This window comes from Dreissena polymorpha, chromosome 8 (genome assembly GCF_020536995.1).
Source record: "Dreissena polymorpha isolate Duluth1 chromosome 8, UMN_Dpol_1.0, whole genome shotgun sequence".
Taxonomy (NCBI): Eukaryota; Metazoa; Mollusca; class Bivalvia; order Myida; family Dreissenidae; genus Dreissena; species Dreissena polymorpha.
Genome location: NC_068362.1, coordinates 57,762,234 through 57,778,268, shown reverse-complemented (window position 1 = coordinate 57,778,268; position 16,035 = coordinate 57,762,234). Strand labels below are relative to the sequence as shown.

The 16,035-nt window shown below is 35.3% G+C and overlaps 1 long non-coding RNA gene across 1 annotated transcript; it reads right to left on the bottom strand.

Moving 5' to 3' along the window:
• Positions 1 to 681: 681 nt before the first annotated feature.
• LOC127841798 (uncharacterized) lies at positions 682 to 8,805 on the bottom strand. Its single transcript, XR_008031328.1, has 2 exons — positions 8,488 to 8,805; positions 682 to 1,344 (listed from the first exon to the last, which is right to left on the bottom strand). It is a non-coding gene; the product is annotated as an uncharacterized LOC127841798 (long non-coding RNA).
• Between the last annotated feature and the right edge of the window lie 7,230 nt (positions 8,806 to 16,035).

Genomic DNA, 16,035 nt, shown 5'->3' with positions numbered 1-16,035 from the left:
CTATAGATTTAATTTTATCTATGCCAATTAGAATATACAATGTATCTGGTGGTTACAAGGTAGAAATCCGTCTATTTTGCGCTTTAAAACTAAAAAATAATTGCCTTGGTCAAAATATGAGAATACGTATATAGAAATCCTACTTACTGTTTTTAAATAAAAAATAATAAATTACTTTCTACCTAGGCTATAGATTAAATGACCCTATAATGATCAGATTTGTATGGAATGAGTGCTATATTGACGTCATCATTTGATGACGTTCAATTGAACGAATGATAATGGCGACTAAAATTCGTTAAGCTCCTGGTTATAGCCGCGATTTGGGAGTCTTGAAAACTGGCCCAACACTTGTGCTGAAATTTGACATGTATATGGACCAGAATGCGATCTACCTTTTGGCGTATTCGTCATATCTGGGAAAAGTCCAGTTTTTGATAAATTTACGAAAAAGTGGTGTTTTTTATTGCGCAATCGCTATAAAATGAGTACTCGCTGGAAGCGTTAATAGCGTTAATAGCAACCCAAACACAATTCACCCCCAAGAGACAATTCACGCGCTAGACACTTAAAATTTGATTTTAAATAATACATATTGCGATTTTATTCCCAAATTAATTAATAATTTCATCTCTCGTTTAACATACGTTTTAGAAAATATTAACAAAACAAACAAAAACAAACAGCCGTTAAATTTTATTGTTGTAAATATGGTAACCTGATTACATATCCACTAGCGTCTATGCATATTTACACATAAAAAATAGTTCGCAAGTAAGCAACAAACAATCACATTCAAACGCAAATTATTTAACAAAATATATAAATTTATGCTAGAAATCGAAACTTAAATACAATGTCTGCACTAAAAACACAATACCAATAGTTTTTACAATAACACATTCGACATGTACATGTACTTCCAACAACACGCCAACCTCTATTTTCAAAGCGAATGTGTAGAGTAACATTTCAACAATAAAGACAAACTGGAACTGGAGTTTAACTTAGTGCGCAAATTGGAAGTGATTACAGTAATTTATTTTTCAACTTGTCAATCTCCGTAGTATACGTTTAGTTGTGAGATGTTAACGGTTTCCCAAAAAAAACATGCCTTCGCTACGAAGTCAAAGTGGGTGGGGAACGAGACTGCTTGTGGATTTCGAGTTGCTGGAAGTTTGTAACGAAGCTGCTTTTGTGCAATATTCAGCGATTTTGCAAGCTGTGTGTTTGAAGTTGGAGATATATATTGCTGACATTAATGATGTTGTGTACGTTCTTGTGACCACTGATCTGCATATGATACCAGTGGGAGAGCATCCCGAATCCCAGTTCCCACATAGTCTGCAACAGATGTTTCCTGGTCGAGTGGTTGGTAAGTTTCATCGTTATACATGCATATTACACATTTTACATTATCTGTGCTATTTTTGACACCCATTTTTCATGCTGATGAACCAACGGTCAGTGCCAGTAGTCCTACTGTCATTGGTCTGTGTGCTTGTTGAAAGTACATGTAGAAAGGGTTGATTAGCTCCAATAAGCCATGTTGCTCTTTTTTGGATAAAATTTATGGCAGTTGGCTTTTTTATCTTTGTGCAGCAACATCTGCCGCCTCATTTTTTGAAAACATTAGTCGCACACTGTTCATATTGTGGAAAAATGAGTCTTGCATGTAAAAGTAAGAAAAATGGGTGGTGACTATTCAACAATGTGAAAAAATGAGTCGCGCATTGTTTAAAATACTTAAAATATCAGTCGCAAACATTAGAAAAATGTAAAAAAAGTGTCTCACAATGTTGAAAATTGTGAAATATGAGTCGTACAATGTTGAAGGTTGTAAAAAATGAGCCTCGCAATCTAGACAATTATGGAAAAATAAGTAAGGGGACAAAAATTCCACTCGTCTGCTCATATTGACGAGTGAAATCTTTAAAGGACAAGTGAATTTCCCTAAAGCGCTCGTCCTACAGGACGAGAGAAAAAGCTGATGTTAAAATATGTTTTTTAAGACCCGTAAATAATTAAATAAAATCATTTTCTTAAAGCATATCTATTCCGAAAGTAGAACGAGAATGAACTGGAAATTGTAATTGTAAATTTCATACAACAGGTGCGCATTGTTATGCGAGACTAAGTCGCGAGTAAATATTGGTGTCAATGTTGACAGGGAAACATCCGACTGCATTCACTGTAAGTATTGATTTTTAAAGAATTATTTAACTGCAAAGTACAGTTTATAACTAGTCTGAATTTCGTCCGAAAAATGTCTGACATTTGAGCGTTCTTTAAAGGGATGGGGGGGAGTTTGGTGTTCAAACATCCCAAACAGGAAAGCACGCAAGCATTAGAAAAAAGTAAAACAGCAGTCTTCATTTATTTATTTGTGTTCCTCATAAATAACTTATTTCACTGCTCAACATTTCTTTTTTGATCAGCTGGCATGAATAACTGAGTAAGCAGCATTTTAGCAGTGATATAGTAAATTTTATTAGTCATATTAGCCCTTTGCAAACTTTATTTCACACATATTCAAGGACGAGTGCATATGTGTTTGCAGGACGAGTGCACATTTAAATGCACTCGTCCTGCAGGACGAGTGCAGTTTAGAAATATTTTTGTCCCCTGTAAGTTGCACACTGTTCAAAATTGTGAACAAATGACTTGTGACTGTTGGAAATAGTGAAAATAATTAATTGAGCATTGCTCAAATTTGTGAAAATATGAGTCTCAAACTATTCAAATTTGTGAGAAAAAAAGTCGCTAACTGTCGAAAAATGTGAAAAAATGAGTTGCACACTTTTTAAAATACTGACCATTTGCATTGCAAATTCCTCTACCGGTAATTAAAATACTGACCATTTGCGTTGCAAATTCCTCTAATTTTTGCAAAAACAGCTTTCACTATTTATTTATTTAATAATAATCAGCGTTCTAGATAAGCTGCGTATCAGCGTAATATACGCATTCGAAATATCAAGATACGCTCAATTTATCATTTCCGTGCGTACATTTAAGCAAGCCAATCTGGACTTACGCTAATGCTGTAAATTCTCTGCGCAGTGCCCCAGATAATTATTTGAGAAATAGGGTTTTCACCCATTGATTTGAAAAATAGGGTGATTTCCTTCTTGAAATAGGGTGAAATAATTTATAAAAATGCATACCTTTATATCATTAATGTTTTACTTCTGTGGAAGATGCTCACTTGTACTGATTCAATAAAACTTTAAACTATCATAATTAACTTTAATAAACTGATGTTTCATAACATCTTTAATCATTGAAACTGTCCTTAATATAAACTTAAAACAAACAAAAATTCGATAACACGAATGATCATTTGGCTCTTGCTTTCTTGGTTCGAAACAGTTTGCGATCGACTGATATTTTTTTCTCAACAATAGCGGAAGTCTTTCGACCTCTCTTAGACATTTTTATTTTGCATCGTTATAGAAACTGAAAGTACGGGCACTTTATAAATACATGCACAATGAGCGACGGATAAAGTCAGATTGAAAACGCATGTATGTCGAGGAAAACAATTTGATCACACTTTATTTAACTATGAAATCTAGAACGCAGAGAGTTTGAATAAAGCTTGACTGTTTTCATGGTCCGTCATCCAGGCGCTTGCTTAATAAATACGCGTGACGATAATAATTTCAAAGAGAAAATACCGAAAATGAGCATTTAGTATTTTCGATTGAAGCTATTGTGTTGTACGCATTGAATTTGACGAATTTGCGCACAAATCAAAATGGTTGCGTTTGCAATAGGCATGTTATTGAATTTCTTTGCGTTTTTAGACATTTTAATAGGGTGAAAGACGCAGATACACAGCTTATCTGGGGCACTGATGCGTATATCATAAACAAAAAATATAAACAGCTGATTGTCTTTAGCCAAAAAATGAGACTGGTTATCGTAAAAATTAGAGCTGGTTGTAGAAATAGTTAGCCAGTCGGTATGTATACTCTGTAGCATCTAGATGCATGGTAAATTTAGTATTGATTTTTTAACAGACAGTCAAGCGCTTATGTGTTTATTAAATTACATGAAGTGGTCAGCATGGCTTCTTCCAAGCCAACACAAATTACTTCTCAAAGTACAATTGATTCTTTGTGTATGGCAAAAATTGTATCGAGTAATAAAATTGTACTGCCAATACTGAATGATTTAAATTCCTCTGTTTTAAAATCAAAAAGGAACCACTAAAATGCTAATAAAACAACTGTTGAAAGTTGGCAAAAAAGTTCTCCGTTGGCCACGGTGGTGGATAATAACGACGAAGATCTTAAATGTAATCTGCCAACAAGTTAAAATAACAAGAAATTAAGAAACCTACTAATATGAAGGAATACACATAGTTAGTGGTTAATTGTTATTAAAGTAGAGTGTCTGTACCCCGGCTATATTCTGGTTTTACTTTTAGCAAATTACCCTTCAACCAAGGCGAAATTTGACCATTTACCCCTATGCTTTGAAAAGTGGGGGTATTTACCCCCATGGGTACATTTTTTTTATCCTATTACCAGCTGAAAATCGATAGTATAACAACGATCGTATAAACTTTACCTTAATACTATCGCTATTTTTTCCGACCTCTATCTTAAGAACACTATATGTTTAAATGTGACGTCATAGCAAATGATGACGTTGAAGTAAACAAACACTTTGAAGTCAACTTGGAAAACCAGCGCTGTTTCTTTGAATTTTAAAGTATTTATACTTTTTTTGAACGATAAATGACCACAAAAAAGGATAAATAGAAAATTATGTGGATAAACTGGATAAAGATCAAGTTTATCATGCTCGGCACGAACCATGTTAGCGGCAAGCCTCGCGCTTCATCGGTTCTAAGCCTCGCATGATAAACTTGATCCAAAACTCACATAATATTCTCTATATCTATAATGCTGAATAATTGAGGTAAAAAAACAAGTCTATTATAAAAAAAATTCAGTTTAAAGAAATCGTAATTATTTTTTATTTAAAGTTATTTACGGCCATTTCATATGCCTATAATTATTATCATTTTTTTTATTATGATATTGTGTGACAGAGGTCCTAATTTAACGACAACTCTTGTGTTTAAACTGTTAAACAAATTAACAGTATACTATATGCAAAGACTCACACTGGACAAATTAATCATTAAATCTACAATGAATGGGAAGTAAGCATTTGTCCCTCTATTTACATTGTTTTTTATCATGATAGAGTTTTTTTTTCTCTAACCCGTGATATTAAAGAAAAGATGAAACTGATCAAACAGCAAAGCTCAGTCTTGTATGGTATGAAATTACTGAGGGTGTATATCTCATACACCATCACTCACTTACTAAGGCTCGATTGGTCATTGTTGGCTCGGGTACTACTTACATGTACCCTGGGTAGTATACTTACATGTACCCCGGGTACGGAGTATATACTTAAACGTACCCGGTGATATTAGACTGTACCTGAGTTGTATATCCTCCCAAAATCCGATACGCTACTGATTACCGTTAAACGATATTGTTTACCTTAAACAAACTTCTATTTTAAAATTTCTGCATCATGTTGCTTTTTATCCCCACACTTTTTGAAAAGCGTGGGGATATTGATCATATTGTGGGTATCTCCGCCGTCCGTCCGTCCTGACCTGGCCACTATCTCCTCCTTCACTATATGCACTAGAACCTTGAAACTTACACACATGGTAGCTACAGTACAGCCAAAGCGGAACAAACGTATTTCGCGATCCGCGGCGGCAAGGCGAAACGAGTCGATGCCGCGTCAGTCGTTGAAGCCGCGTCAGTATGCGGCGGCAAGTCGCATTTCGCCGCGAAACTTCGCATCTGTCCGCCGAGGCATGCCGCGGTCCGCGACATGATGCCGAGTCGATGCGATCATGAATATATTTTTTTTTAATTATTAGTTACATGTAGTTAACAAATTTTGAAAGAACAATTATAATAATAATTAAAATCATAATAAATTTATTGTGCGCGGATTGTATTAGCATATACATGTAAGCATAGTTAATGTGTCTGGCCAATTATTAAGTTTGTTTCCCGCCCGTAGCGTATGTATTTCACACATAAACAAGGTCACGTAATTATGTTTTCGCACATACAAGTGGTCAAGGCTCCAGCATATGGTGGATTTATAAATTAATTGCATGTTGATTCCGCTATTATATTTTAGCTGAGAAAATTAGCAGTTTGAAGCCACATCAATAATCAAGACGGTGACGACCGTATTTGTAGTTTTGTTAATTATCAGCTTATTATAACTATTGTTTGAATATGCGTATATAAACACGTTTTATTTTGTTCATATTATACAGTTAATATCGCTACTAATTACCCGATAATCCCGTATATTCCAGTTTTAAAGCAAATGCTGGTAAATATTTACGATACACAAACATTCTCGATATTTCCTTAAGTATCAAATACATTTTGGCATTTGTTACTATTTATAGAGATGATGAAATAACGTCTAATCGGGGCGTTTTTTTTTTCTCCACTGAACACGCGATTTACGCCTGACGTGATGTTCATGTATTTATACAACACAAAATACACCCAAACTTTCCAAACGACGTTCTACATGTCTGCATAATTTTCGCGCGCTTTTTATGAAACAAAGGATACTTTAGCACTGTTTATTTGACGCTAGATTTTGCCAAATCTAAAAATTAAAATTCGGAAGTGTGTTTCGGATTACAAATTTAATAATGATAATCGAACGAAACATAAACAGTTGCGCGTAATTAATTCTACGCTACACATACATGTATGTACATGTAGGTGGATATCTTTTCACTCGATCCGCCGCGTACGTATGCGGCGGATTTACTCCGCGAAAGTACGCGAGGTTAATACAGACTCGGCGTCGTTGCGCGGATCGATGCCGAGTGCCACGGCGATACGCCGCGTGAACACACGATTCGGCCGCCGCGGACTAATAATCTGGCCGTGGCGTAGCCGCGGATTATGTTTGTGCCGCTTTGGCTGTACTGTATGAGCATATGTGCGACCCTGCACTATTTGGAATTTTGATCTGACCCCTGGGTCAAAAGTTATGTGGTTGGGCCCGGGCCGGGTCAGAGATTTTACTCATTTTTTAGGTTATTTTACTATAATTTCTTCATTTCTACACTGATTGTCTTCAAATTGATACCAAACCTCTCTTATGACAATACGGTAAATCTCAACTATGCATGGCCCCATTACCAACCCTGGGGGCCCCGCCCACATAGGCCACTCCCACTAAAATTGCAGTTTTACTATAATTCTTAATTTCTACACCGATTCACTTCAAATTGATACTGAACCTTTCTTATGACAAAACTATCAACCTCAGATATGCATGGGCCCCATTACCAACCCTGGGGAACCCCACCCACATAGGCCACGCCAACCCAAAAATGCCTTTTACTATAATTTCTTCATTTCTACAACGATTCACTTCAAATTGATACGGAACCTCGGCCCCATTATCAAACCCTGGAGCGCCCCGCCCACATAGGCCACACCCACCAAAAATTGCCTTTTACTATAATTTCTTCATTTTCTACACCGATTTACTTCAAATTGATACTGAACCTCTCTTATGACAATACGATCAATCTCAACTATGTATGGCCCCATTACCCAACCCTGGGGCAACCCGCCCACATAGGCCACGCCCATCCAAAATTGCCTTTTACTATAATTTCTTCAATTCTACACCAGTTCACTTCTAATTGATAATGAACTTCTCTTATGACAATACGGTCAATCTCAACTATGCATGGCCACATTACCAACCCTGGGGTGCCCCTGGGTCAAACATGCGGCGTGGGGATACGCGTCGGCCTCTGCCGCACCATTTCTAGTTGAGTATGCATGTCTATAATATAAAGGCTGTTAAAAGGAAAATTGACCTAAATGTGAACATAATTAATTTTTACAAATTAGCCGACAACAACTGATTTAGCATTAAAATTCTCAGTTACGTTTTAGTATATTTATCGTACCCAGGGTACATGTAAGTATACTTAAGAGTACCTGAGGTGCATGTAAGTACTGTGCCAACAATGACCAATGAAGCCTTACTAACTGTATAATGATTATATCTCACCAACTACCTTAACCTTGTGTTTATTAACCTGAAATTTATGTAAAATCTGGCTTTTTTACTTTAATTTTTCATTCAATTGATTATGCAATTTTTGACTTATCTCGTGGGAAATTATTTGAATCTTTGGATATTAATGTATTTTAATGTTGTGTTTGTCACGCATAATTCAGTGTTTTCCAAAAAAATTGAGTAGCCAGTTATATGGGCAGCAACTATGCGGTAAAACAAAAGCATTTGTGACATTTAACTTGATGTATTTGGGAATAGTAGCCGGCATGTAAAAGAAGTCGTTTTAATGCAGGTATTACATTGTAAATATTTATTTATTATTTCGAAGATAACAGTCATTGCAACGTGTTTAGTGAATATTACATCGATAGGCTGGCATGAAAAGTAGCTCCTTTTGAAGCACAAACTGCATCCAAGAATATATCATGGCTGACCCGGTTTGATGAGGCCTGTTTTTGATAATAATTTATTACTATTTTTACTTCCGTGTTCATAATCTTTACGGGCGCCATGCTGGAAATAGTCCGTTTCCCACAATGCATTTACAGCGTTGACACACTGGGTCTATACCGGGAAAAACCACGCGCCAGTTTTGGCGCCTGACGTCATCCCGCCGAAATTTTCATTGGGCAATTCATATGTAAACGTCATTGTATTCGCAAAAAGGCGGTAAACTTTAAAAGCCAGACATTGAGGGCAAGGTGCGAAGTAAATGTCTCGGATATTGGGAAAAAAACGCGCGTGTTAGTCAGTTAAATAGTTACTTAGTTAGTTACTTATTTTGTTTAAAGTTCATAAATTTATATTGAAAAGTGTAAGGCAATAATAACTTAAACGGACTAATGCACAATGTGACCAACGGACTGTCGGATTACTAACGGTAAGAAAACATGCAGTTTATTGTCAATATTGACAAAAATCTGCGCAGATTTATTGGCTTTGCGTAATGCCCCCTTTTCGCACTGTTTTCAGAAACTTGTGTTTACAATCACACTCGCATATGGAAATATCATGAATATAAGTGACATGAACGCCTGTGAATGTCTTTGCTGCAACTAGTTTAGTGGAGTGTAACATATATTATGCGCATGCGCTTCGATTGTTTTATTACATGCGGTATTGGCAGCCATTTAAAGAAATGTGAAAACAACACATTAATCTTACTTGTTCTCGTTCTAATTAATATAATTTTTCAACAGCTTGGTCGAGTATCGAGGTAAATATATTTAAATGCGTTTGCATATAAACTGAATACCGTATGAAACGTGTAGATGATGCTTTTCTGCATTTATTAACGACTGCAATTGTTTGTGAAATACCATTGTTTTTACTGTTATAAAATTGTGTATTTCTAATATTTGGGTATAATACGTGTGTCTGGATATATTAGATATATTATATGGTTGTTTTATATAGTGCATATACAATGAATAACTTATGAGGGCTTAGTGTGACGATTTAGAATACAGTTTGGATCCTGATGAGACGCCATGGTTTGTGGTGTCTCATAAAGTGCAAATATTTCAAGGGAGACGACTGTTATAAGTTTCTGATCAGCACAAATTACACAATTAACTCCCTTTCTTTACGGGCTCCATGAAAATGCTATGTCCACGTATAAAACTGTTTTACAGTGTGAAGACCCTACATAAAAATGCGGATTTTTTTCTTACGTGGTATCTTGCGACACACATTTTCAAGTCTATTTCATTACATTTGGCATATATATTAACAAAAATGGCATCGTATGAACATGTCGTCATAGTATATAAGCAACATTGAAGCCTAATATACATTCATCTATTATTATTTGGGCACAAATAATTTTACCGTATGAAGACCCTACATAAAAATGCTGATTTTGTTCTTACTTGGTACCTGGCGACACACATTTTCAAGTCTATTTCATTAAATTTGGCATAGATATTTATAAAAATGGCATCGTATGAACCAGTAGTCAAAGTATAAGCAACATTGAAGCCTAATATGCATTCATCTATGATTATTTGGGCACAAACAATTTTACTGTGTGAAAGCCCCTACATAAAAATGCTGATTTTTTTTTCTACTTGGTATCTGGCAACACACATTTTCAAGTCTGTTTCATTAAATTTGGCATCTATATTAATAAAAATGGCATTGTATGAACATGTCCTCATAGTATAAGCATAGAAGCATAATACGCATTCATCTATTATAATTTGGGCTCATACAATTTTACCGTGTTAACACCATATATCAAGTTGCAGATTTTTTTAATACTAGTATTCGCCACATACCCACAGGCATTTTCATTAATATCTCAGAAAAAAAGACATATAAATTAATACACATGGCATCTAAAGAACATTTTATCAAAGTTAAACATGGTTCCCAGCCAACCTGGAACTCAGGGAAAACTGGAAAAGACTCTTTTTTCCAGTCAGGGAATTTGGAAAGTTTGTGAAATCAGGGAAAAATTCAGGGAATTTTGTTTGGTCAGACTTTCCCGACTTGTGTCGAGAAGTCCATACAATTTTAAACAGCAAATCATTTCCTCTGCATATCTATCGTGACTTTGTAGTATACGTGTAGCTTAGTTATGTCTGCAACTGCTATTTATTCAGGGTGTCTAAAACAAGAAATAGGTCAAAATCATGATCCTGGAAGTTTTATTTTCCATCAGGGAAAAATCAGGGAATTTTGTTCATACAAAAAGCTGGGATTCCTGTTAAAGCAATATAGAGGCATGAAATGCATTTTTCTGTTATATGTCCACAAATAATTCCACTTAGTGATGACCCAGCTTGAATATGAGGATTTGTTGAATTATTATTGCTAACCCGACATACATTTTAGTAGTACATCAGGATTCAATACCAATACCTTAGTGAAAATGGCATCGGAAGAACATTTGTTCATTGTACTAGATTAGAATGATACATTTATATCTATCCATCTTATACTTTTTTGCAGTTTCAGTAATATTTGGTCTATAAATGATTTCAAATGATATAGTTATTAATCATGCTAGGAAATGTTTATATGTGAAACAAAAATAAAAAAGACGTTTTTTTCCCCCCATTTATGTATCTATGTATACATCTTTTGTTGCAAACAGTTATGCAACATGTGTCAGAAAACACCCACGACAAATATATGGACGGAATGATTTTTCACTTATGTGGGTGTATGTTGGCTCCACTTCACACGATACATGTACAAGTCATTGTAGTTTAATTGAAAAAACGCATCTTACAATGTGAGATGAGTTCTGGGTTCAAGCCCCAGCAGTGGCCTATCATGTGTGATATACAGAGCCCATTATGATTAAATATACACAGTTATCTATTTAAGAATTCAATTAAATATAAGGAATAATGTTAAAGGGGAATTGTGCTTAACCATTTTTTGGGATTGTATTGTAATTTTTTGCCAAATTTGACATTCCATAACAGGGTTTATAGACATCCCAAGCATAACTGTTTCTAAATTAAAAAAAAAAACAAGTCGAAGTGTGCAGAATATCAAAAATTTGAAACTTTCTGATGTCTAAAAGTCATTAAATGCCACTTAAAGTTTACATTTTTTTGTTCAAAATGACCCATTTTGTGCTGTTCATTATTGGTTAATGTTTTTACGCTGTCAGGTCCAAAAGCGCACATTCTGTAGCTTGTTTGGACCATAATCTATAATGCGGCCAAGTTTCAGCAGATTCGGCCCAGTGGTTCTGATTTTATACGCCGTGCCTAGCTTTTAATGAGTATTACTCACTGACTTATGCATATGAGCTCGGCTGTTTTCGGAGAATACCTGAGGTATTCTCATAGCCAGCTCATCGTATGTGTCATGTCTTTTCGCCTTCTGGCGTCCGCCATGCTAAAACCTTAACATGACCCATTGTACCCACAATTTTCGTACCCACATTTTTTTTCGTAACCAAAGTTTTCGTACCCACATTTGTTTAGTACCAAAAATGTGTGTTCCCGCATTTTCTTACCCAATATTTTCGAACCCCACATTTTTTTAGTTCCCCCTCATTCCATCCCGCGAAACCTTAAGGTGTCGCAACTCTAGTATATATGGAATGAGTGATGTATTGGACGTCATCATTGATGACGTTTCAATCGAACGAATGATAAAGGGGGCTAACTTCGTTAAGCTGGCGAGAATCGTCGCGATTTGGGTTTCTTGAAAACTGGCCCTAGCACGTTTGCTGAAATTTGACATGTATATGGACAAGGAATGCGATCTACCTGTTGGCGTAGGCGTTATACCTGGGAAAAATATAGTTTTTGATTAATCACGAAAAAGTTTCGCAAGTTTTTACATAAACCGGAATTACAAAATGCGGTATGTGGATATAACGAAGTCCTCCGAAATCCCCGAAATCAAACTTTGATAAAACAATGTTCATAGTGATTTCAGTGTATTTCGCAACGATCCTATATTAAAATACGCAGTTTTTCAATACACAATCAAATTAATGGGGATTTCGTGGGATCTCGTGGATTTCTGGGGATTTGGTTTTAATACGGGAAATTCAGGTATTTCCTCACACCCGTCAAAATGGTCGACTTCGTCAGAATGAACGCTTAGAAAGTATTTACAAAAACATCATCTCAAACGATGTAAAGTGAAACGCTACTTATCTGTTTTGTAGATAAGTATACGATCCATGGAAAACACTAACATTGACATCAAAAAAACGCCAGTGGATATGGAAATCTTCATCGTTGAAATAGCAGACGGCGTCGACCAAAGGCGAAAAGATCGCGAGAAAGTATTCACAAAATAACATAATTAAAAATGATGTCAAGTGAACGCTAATTCGCTGTTTTGTAGATAAGTATACGATCTATTGAAAAACATAACATTTGACATAAAACACCCGTGGATATGCAAATCTTCTGCGTACCAAATAGCAGACATCATGCGGGTCTAATCTGAGTCTACGCTGTTTGCCAAGGCCGATAGTAATGAATGGAAATGCACAAACTCAGCAACTGGCAAGCATATATGCCTTAGTAGATTGTTTCGTGATTATTTAGAAACGATCTACATAATTCTTTGGTTTCAGCCAGTGCAACTAACAGAAATAAGTATAATAGTTTCTACACCTGACAACAATGTGCCAACTTATACAAGGGTAAGTTGTTTACATTATTTAAAATATTTCAAGCTTCAGTATTACAACAATAAACAGCTGGTACAATGTAATGTCATCGTTTTAATTTTAATAAGCCCGTGGTTAATTACCCCCTTTTTAATCTTATGGTTCAATGCATCTCTAACACCTTCAATTGACATTCTCGGCTCGGGTACTACTTACCGGTACATGTACCCCGGGTACTCTTAACTTTACTTACATGTAGCCCGGGTACGGTAAGAAACTTGAAACATACCCGCAATATTAGATTGTATCCGAGTTGTATATCTGCCAAAAATCCGATGTCGTTAAACATGCTAGCGATTAAAGTAAAACAATATTGTTTACCTTAAGAAACTTCTCTTTAAAAAAATCTGCATCAACATGCTTTTTAGTATGAGTGTTGAGAGGACGCCGTAGGAATAATCAAGTTATCAAGAATACGTCTCTGTTTCTGCTTTTATTTCCTTCATGTATAATGACGATAAGGATTGACGGACTAACATTGACGGCAATGATAACACGCATTGAAAAACTACACTAACGACAAGGATTGGCGACTAGATGTAACATTGACGATTCTCTACAATAAATGAAATTAACAATAAAGAATGAATAATACGATTATAGTACAACAGATCTGCTATTCGAAGTATAATATGATAGCATACACTCATTAGAATAAAAGGTTTCATAATAACAATTTGAACATTTTCAATAAATATCGAATATCTTATACAATATTTATTACACAGCATGAATTATTTGTTTAAAACATAATATAAATACCAAATATGGTGTTCCCCATTTAACGGACCTCGCAACCAAAAAATGTTTCTTTAACAAAATCTATGATGGTAAAAAGTGAACGTGCGACATCGCGGAAAATATACTTGACAACGTCATACAATGATGCGACTTTAAACAATTTAAGATTTTAAATTGAATCACATTAATGATTGTAAAAATGAGAGTTTGATAATACATTGTATAAATGCCATTTAACAGAAAATTGACATAAATGTAACATAATTAATTTTTACAAAATAGCCGACAACAACCGATTTAGTGTTTAAATTCCCGGGTATGTTTTAGTATATTTACCGTTCCCAGGTACGAGCCTTACTAACTGTATTATTATTATATCTCACGACTACCTTTACCTTGTTGTTGTTTCAACTGAAATTTATGTAAATCCGGCTTCTTTACTTTTATTTTTCATTCATTGATTACGCAATTGTTGACATATCTCGTGGAAAATTATTTGAATCTTTGGATTTTAGTGACGACAAGCTGGAAGTGTCAATTTATTTTTTACAATGAATCTAAGATGTATTAATTTTTTTGTGTTGTCATGCATAGTTCAGTGTTTTCCAGAAAAATTTGAGTAGCCAGTTATATGGCCGGCAACTATGCAGTAAAACCAAGCATTTGTGACATTTACTTGATATATTTGGGAAAAGTAGCCGGATCAAGAGTTAATGTAAACGGCAAGATCGCTAGCAGCCGGTATTTAAAGAGAACACTGATAATAGTAAACTAAATCTCTACGAGGGGATTACAGCTTTGTAAAATTGTTTTTTGGGGTGATAATGGTTAGTAATTCATACTAATGTTATTAAAAAATATCGGCTCTTTAAGTTTAATTTTGAGAATGCGATGGAAGAACAGAAAATGAAGAGCATACAGGGATGGAAATAATGGTTACCGTGAACCCGGGGCAAGTAGATTTTGCCTGGGCAACTCAATTTCAAAGTTGGTAAACTTCTTTTTTTAAAGCTTAAAACAATTCACTGCAATAAAAATGAAAAACAATTGATCACCATGGATCAATACTAGTTAAATAACATTCATTATTAGGAATAGGACATGATTCAATTCAGGCTCCTAATAACATCATCATGCATTGAACATGTGTTGTCAGCAAATGTTTTTAATTATCTATTATTTTATTAAAGAATGTATAATATTCACATGTTCATATTTCTGGGCTCGTTATTCTTTATCTGGGCACCAAAAAATACTAAAGATGGTTGCCCACAATAGTAAACAGTTAGTTTCAATCCCTGGCATATCATTGTATCTCTATTGTTATAAGCATTGCATTAAAGTTGTGATTGAGGTAGCCGTTGTTTGGTATATTTACATTTTAGCTTGACTGTTATATATGAAATATATATAGTCGAGCTATCCTACTCAACCCGGCGTCGGCTTGCGCATTGGAATGTTGCGTACCACCTCAAATATATTTCCTATGTCCTTGACATATTGCTTTATATTTTGCATACTTCATTACCGACATAAACCAAATCTATAAACAAGAGCAGACAACTCATTTACTATCAAGCATTTTAACAGAATTAGGCCCTTTTTCACTTAGAATAATATGCCTATTATTGATAAATCTATGTTAAAGTTTGCATATGACCTCAAATATTTTTATGTCCCTTGACATATTGCGTTCATACACCAGTATTTTGCTTATTAACCCCACATGACCCCAAGGTATAAACAAGAGCAGATAACTGTATCAAGCATTTTGTAACAATTATGGCCTTTTAACCAGGTTTTCCGAAGGGGAAAAAAAAATGGTTTAGATTGGCGAATGCGGCCGGGCTGGCGTGTGCGGGGGCGGAATAAGCATGTCCGGGCCAAAAACTCAGTCGTTCATTGTCAGATTTTAAATCATTTGGCACATTTGTTCAACATCATTTGGAGCGGGTGTGTCGCGCGATAATTACGTCGATATTCCAAGGTCAAGGTCACACTTTGAGTTCAAAGGT